The sequence below is a fragment of the Dunckerocampus dactyliophorus genome, chromosome 8 (genome assembly GCF_027744805.1).
Source record: "Dunckerocampus dactyliophorus isolate RoL2022-P2 chromosome 8, RoL_Ddac_1.1, whole genome shotgun sequence".
Classification (NCBI taxonomy): domain Eukaryota; kingdom Metazoa; phylum Chordata; class Actinopteri; order Syngnathiformes; family Syngnathidae; genus Dunckerocampus; species Dunckerocampus dactyliophorus.
In genome coordinates, this window is record NC_072826.1 from 24821326 (window position 1) to 24828354 (window position 7029).

The 7029-nt window shown below is 38.8% G+C and overlaps 1 protein-coding gene across 3 annotated transcripts in view; it reads right to left on the reverse strand.

Moving 5' to 3' along the window:
• LOC129186073 (leucine-rich repeat neuronal protein 1-like) overlaps nt 1–6706 on the reverse strand; it is an 18476-nt gene extending 11770 nt beyond the window's left edge. Inside the window, exons 1-2 of one of the 3 annotated variants that reach the window (XM_054783910.1) lie at nt 6433–6706; nt 4457–4590 (exon numbers count right to left, since the gene is read on the reverse strand). The gene's annotated coding sequence lies outside the window, so the exon portion shown is untranslated. Of the gene's footprint in view, nt 1–4456; nt 4591–6421 lie in introns of all 3 variants that reach the window. The other 2 variants (XM_054783909.1, XM_054783911.1) reach the window with 2 other exon arrangements.
• Between the last annotated feature and the right edge of the window lie 323 nt (nt 6707–7029).

Genomic DNA, 7029 nt, shown 5'->3' on the forward strand with positions numbered 1-7029 from the left:
AATCAAGAAAGTGCAAATGAGGTGACGTCTGCATTGACACACAATGTGAACTTCAGTGTATTTCCAGGTTATTTTTGGGTTTTTTTGTCAATATTAAAGCAATGACAAAAGTGACACTGATTCAAAATCACAAATATGGCATAGTCTCCAAGATACGCGTTACGTATCCGTTTTCTACTGATCTATTTTTTTTAATTAATACACTGGGGAACTATTGTTTTACATTACGTTTCTGCGGAAGGTGAAGTATGTTACTCTTGTGCTGACTAACAATGCAATGAAGAACACTTCAAGTGCACTGAAGTGCAATTTTACTCCATTTTATTGATTGTTTTTTATTGAAGTGTTTTTTTCTTCACAGAGACAGGGTCTATTTTTTATTGTTTTTGGTTATGATTGTTATTTGATTTAAGTGTAATTTTTGCTCAAGGAGACCGCAAATCCATTTTATTTGCATTGGGTTTTTTTGTGTCTGTTTTTTCTTGTTTAATTTATTTTGTTGTTTGTTTGTTTATTTAATTAAAAGCTCTTGACATTCGAATTACATTGTTAAAAACTCTTGAGAAATCAAAGTTTATTGCTGGTGATACAGTGTACTTGCATTATTATGCCATATATTATCATTACATTAATGAAAAAATGGTCTCAAAATAATGTTGACAATAATATCGTTTATTGGCAATAATTTGTAGGACAATTATCGTCCAGCAAAATTTGTTATCGTGACAGGCCTCGTCGCGGGTCTTTGCCCGGGCAAAAGGTGCGAGGTGCATGTCATGTTTATGGCCGACTTTGTCAAGCCGGAGTGGGAGGGGAAGGACATTGAGTGAGGACTAAACGTGTCGTCCGTCTGACGCACAGCTGCAGATATCTGCTGGAGAGGAGTGCTATAAAGGGAGAGACAGCTTCTCATCGCTGCAACTCGGGTTGTTTTGCAAACAGCTCCTTTAAATATAAGCTATTTGAGAAGTTTGCCTTGTCTGCAATTTGGGTCGCCGCTTGTCAGTGAGAGGCGATGGTGGGTCCCGCAGCCAAACCAGTAGAGAAGCACTGCTGTGAGGCACATTAATTTGGTAAACTTAAATGTTACACAAACTCAATAAAGGTAAAAGTGATGTTAAATTTCCATTGATAATAATTTTGCATTTTCCTCTGCGTGTAAAATTATTCTCGCTGAAATTTATTTTTCGTTAATACAGCGGAACCTCAGTTAGCATATGCCCCAGTTAGCGTGTTTTTTTACTTATGTTTTAAATGTACGCAAAGATTTTGCCTCAGTTCCCATACTTTTTCCGGTTACCGCACGATATGACGTGCGTCTTGGCCGTTTTATCAATAGGCTACACTGCGTGTGTTTGTAACATACAGTGGAACCTTGGCTCTTGTCAGGTCAGGTCAGGTTTCTGTATTAATACGCATAGGGAAATTAGTGTGCAGTGCAAGAGAGGTATCATATTAGCAACAGTAAAATACATAAATACATAAATAAAGATCAAAGATGAAAAGGTGTATGACATCCCCATCAGCAGACTAGTTCAACAACAATGACTTTTCCCCCATTTTGTCCCGTGAGCGTAGTTCTGGTCGGTTTTCATTGTGGAGGAAAGTCATTCTGGCTAGTTGCTGGGGCCTCTTAAGTTAAGCGTTTTGCTTCTCAAAACAATATGTGTTCACAATTTGCATCACAAAACCGTTGCCCACAAAAAAGTCAGACCTCTTAATCGCTCTGCGTTTTTTTCTCTCCATTCAAATCACTGCGCGTTGACACTTGTCCGGTGTTGTGAATGTGTTCCAGTGTTAAATGCGTGGATGAAGACTGTTGCAACGCGGGAGAGTTATCATCGCAGTGGTGTTCATCCACACATGTAAACACTGTGGAACACATACACAACAATGGACATTCAGCAGCACGCAGTGATACGAACGGAGAGCAACAGCACTTGCAACTTTCTTTGGCTCCATTTTGCATTACTGAAGTGAAAAACACTATTGACTTCAACAAATAACTCATGGCAAAACAGGAAGGTGTTCAAGAATCTTCAGTGAAGGTAAAAGTAAGCTAAAATTGTTAATTTGTCCATTTCATTTGTTATTTATATGTTTTATGGACATAAATCTATCAAAAAAGGGTTTCGTGTTAACATTTTTGGCTTTCTGGAACCGATTAATTGGATTTGCATGATCTCTTATGGGAAAAATGTATTTGGTTAGAGTACGTTTCAGTTAGAGTTAGACCTTCTGGACCAGATTAATGCCACAAACTACTGGTTATGGTTATGGTTTGATTTTTTGAACATAAATACATTTTACTTCAGTATACATCACATATTAAACGATTTAATTCGTATCATGATTCATGGTTGCCGATTTGATTCAAAGACGATATTGATTTGTTTAGAACGATATGATCTGAAACGATTCAGTAACTTTAAATTGATTCAGTAACTTTTTAGTCAAAAAGTCTGTGTGACTGTGAAATAAATACCTGGATACTGGACAGTGCAGGTGAAGTTTCCTAGATTCCCACTGTTTTTTGTAAGGGAATCAGGTATAAATGAATTATGGATATAAACAATCAAGTAAACAACAATTAATGGCAAATGCATTCACATTTTATTTGAATAAAGTGCAACCAACATCTCTTTAGGTTGAATTAACAATAGGTTTACCTGCTACTTTTGCTGTTGTTTTTCAACATAAAAATAATACAAATACAACATTAATATCAAAAATAAAATGCAACCAACATCTCTTCAGTTTGAATTAACAGTCGGTTTACCCGCTACTTGCTACTGCAAGAGGTGCCTGAACGCTCAGCGTTGTAGGAAATTCCATGGCGCCTTAGTAGGTGGTTGGAGAGATTTGTCGTGTTGACGTGGTATTTTACTCGACCTTTACGTATCCTACAAACAGTGAGCGACTTATTGAGAACATCTCCCTCTTTGCAAAAGTGTTTCCACACACTGGACCACAATGGTGGCTTAATTATTTCTTGCTCATGGGCTTGTCTTCTGCCATCCGCCATGCTACGTTTTGTTGTCTGCTGACACGTGGCGATGACATCACAGACAGGCAGACTGAATTGAGTAACGTTTAATGTCTTTATCATTAAAAGAACATAAAAAACACACATCCATATAAAGCCTGCCGTGCTTAAATTCAATGCTTTATTTTCTAGTATCGATGCAGTCGATTGATTACCGTTTAAAGGATTTTAGATCGATATATGTCGTCCAGAATGGCAACTTGCCAAACACAGGTCGACATAGTTGGATCATAGGAATATAAATCGACACATTCATGTAGTAGATGAATCGTTACACTCTTAGTTACAATGAAGTTGAGGTTTGTAAATCTATATGAAGAAATTGCTGTAAATTGCATAAAATTCCATAAAGTGCAGTTGTCATATGACATAGCACCCTGTGGTTCAGGAGTCTTCTTCCTTATACTTGGTAAACATCAACTGCTTGTACTGTGTCTTGAAATTGGTGATTTTAGTGCATTGTTTGAGTTGTGTACTCAATCCGTTCCATAGTTTGATTCCACATACTGACATGCTGAAGGTTTTTAGCGTTGTTTGCACATATAAGTGTTTTAAGTTTAACTTTTTTCTTAAGATCATATTTCTCCTCTCTTAATGAGAACCAAGGTTCCACAGTGTCTTAATTACAATATGTTAGCATGCTTGCAAAATGGAAACCGGATCTAGAAGTCAGCTCCGTCAGCCGTTCTTTGCAAACGAATGCAGTTACGCCACAAGTGTCTGCTTTTTTTATTGATCACGGCTGCAAAATAACCCAAAATGGATTCCAATAACCTTGCAAGGGCCAGCATTTTGACAAAGAAGGTGACAAACACTATTGAATTATTGAATAACTCCTGGCAAAACACGTGTTGACCTCACCGCCACATCGCCGTCTTTGTCAACAATCACATCTTCAATCGAGGTAAAAGTGCCATTAAATGTTAATTTCCCCCTTTCATTCCTTATTTATATGCATTTTGAATTCTTATAATTGTCATATATTAAAAGTGTTTTTGAGTGTCTGGAATGGATTAATTGAATTAGCGTATGTTTTGTTTAGAGTCGGACCTTATGCAATGGATTAATGATGCTAACTGAGGTTCCACTGTATGTCCTATGGGAAAAATTGCTTGGGTTTTTGTACGTTTCAGTTTTTGTCTGACCTTTTGGACCGACTTAATAACAAAAACCGAGGTACCGCTGTGTAACACCCACATCCCTAACTACAGTCGGCGTTAATTATCCTCGCCTCACAGATGCAAGACAGCTTAATGTAATTGTAGGACGTAATGAGGCCGCTGTGGTTCATGCTAAGTCTCCATAAATGAATTAGGGGCTATTATCAGAGCCACAATAAAAGATGTCAATGAAAATGTCCAAGAACGGTTGCGTTTTTGATGCAATGCTGCCACTTATGTGAAGACTCACATGACGGAAGACTGCATCACTTTTCACGGGAGGTACCGCTTGCCCTCCCCTTCCGAGCCTCCTTTCTGCCGAGCAGAAAATATAAACAGCCTTTTCTGGATCAGCAGCCGCACACAGGCTCTCAGACATGCCGTCTCCATGGCGACGCCAAGCCACCAGCATGTGTGTTTCATAACCAAATGAGAAGAGAAGAACTGAGTTAAAGCCGTACCCTGCAGATATATAGGACGGTTACAGCACCACAAAACCGTAGAGTAAAAATGTCATGCGTAATACCGGGTGATTCTGATCCAGAACGTTCCCGGCCTGAGAGACACCTTCTTGGTGCTCTATTAGTATGCAAGAGTTTCACTTCACATCACACAAGGCTTTGGTGCAGCTGCTGATGGCAGAGGTGCACAAGCCGAGCTAGAGCTAGAGATGCATGTTCACGGTGAGCATGCTCAGCTCTGCTGAAGCGGGAAGGTCATAGGGGAGGACAGCTGGACTCATGAAAAAATATGACGCCATAAAATTCAAAGAAAGTAGGTTGTAGTTAAGCTTCTTTATATCAATATATCGATATATATTTTTGGGTGTTTCCCTTTGCAAAGGTTGGTGCATCGCCCAGTGGAACACACCTTTTCGCCTCATGCCACATGCAATGAAAAGGCTGTCAATGTGAATTATTATACATAATTCACAAAGACACATTTTGTAATTGTTGACTTTCCTCTAACCCAATCACCAGCTCAGTGACACTCTCCTGCCCAAACACGGCAACCTTTGTTTCCCCTCAGACTCTCACAGAGGGCATTGGGGGTCGGTATGTCAGCCCCCCGCACCCCCCATCATTGTCCTGTCGGGGTGACATGTGTCTCCTTTTATATTGTCTAGACCAGTGGTGTCCAAAGTGCGACCCAGGGACCAAAAAAACACAACAAAAATGGGAATTTTTTCACTACTTTGAATATTGGATTGGTTTAACCTGGAAAAATATCAAATTCCTTCCATTTTTCATTATGTGGCCCTCTGTGGAAAAGGTTTGGACACTCAGGCTCTACGACAAAGTTAACATTACAAAGCTGTATTGTTGTCCCATGTAGACATGATATAGTATAAGAAAACCATACTGTATGCCAGTAAGATCATTGCTTTTTAGGAACAGGTGTAACGCAGCCAAGGAAACAAAAGACCACTTGACAAAGCTGACCTTAACAATGCACACCCTCAAAACTGTGCACTCTCTTTCATTCTTACTTCCTTTCTTTGCGTATTCATCACAAACATCTGCCAAAGTCTGGAGCCATGCCACAGTCACTTGTGGTGGGCATGCAAATGCTTGTGATTGTCTCTATGGTTGCTATAGTCAGCTGCACTCTGACACTGCAGTTTGTGCATTGATAGTTTCATCGCTGGTGCACTTTAAACATGTCAAAAAAGTATATATATGATATATATAATATATTATATATATTATATATATTATATTATACATTTTTACAATAGTTTTTATTTCTTAGTTCATATTTTATAGTTTTATATTATAATATTTTCACATAATATTTTTTATTTATATACTATCTTATATTTTATAATTATATTTTTATTCGTAAATTATTTAATATTTTATTCATATATACATTATATTATAGATTATTACTTTTTTGCATGTTGACGAAAGCATCTTAATATTGAATATTGAACACTAAGATGCACATATTCATTGTCCGAAATACAAGCTTTATTGTTTATTACTTAGTAAAAGCACTTGTTTTATTTTTTTTCCACGAATATTCCATGTCCGGCATTGTAGGAGCCCCTGAAGACGCCGAGTGGGGAAATATTTTTTGTGCATTTCTTAACAAAATACTTGTAGCAACGAAATGCGTAGCTTTACGCACAGAAATGGCCCATTAACTTAAGTGTGGCAACGCACCATTAGCGGCACTTAATATAAAAGCCATTGCGAGCGTAAATACGCACATTCTTCTCACCTATGAAGCGCAGTCTTCAACAGCAGAGCGATGTTGGAGTCTGACCCATGCAGCATCCGCAGCTCCACAATGATGATGATATGCACGTACAATTTCAGCAAGTAAACAAAAAAATCAGTGCGATAGATCCAACGTGTTACGACCCACCATGCAGGTCAGCCGCACTGCGAGACGCGTCTGACACCGACACCACCGGTATACCAGTGCATGCATGCGACCTCACCATCTGCTGAACAAAACGTCCCTCCCCGTGCCGACCCCAGCATGTGCATTTGCTTAGAAAGGGCGGTGGTGGTGGTGGTGGTGGTGGTGGAGCAACCAATAGAGTTGAAGATGTTGTTTGATTGTTGTTGATGTCGACGAGTGATCTGTTTACATGTCTAGCTCGTTGTTTATCATCTTTAAAAAACATGTTTAAACACTCTGGGGTAAAGCAGAACACAAATGACAGGGTCCAAATGTTCCTAACACGGAAATGATCCCAAAACACCATAAAACAAATGCAATGGGATAATACTGCAAATGAAAAAATATTGCAGTCATACGCGTTGCAAGATAACACAAACCGACCAAAACAACTGCTTTGTTTTTGTGTTT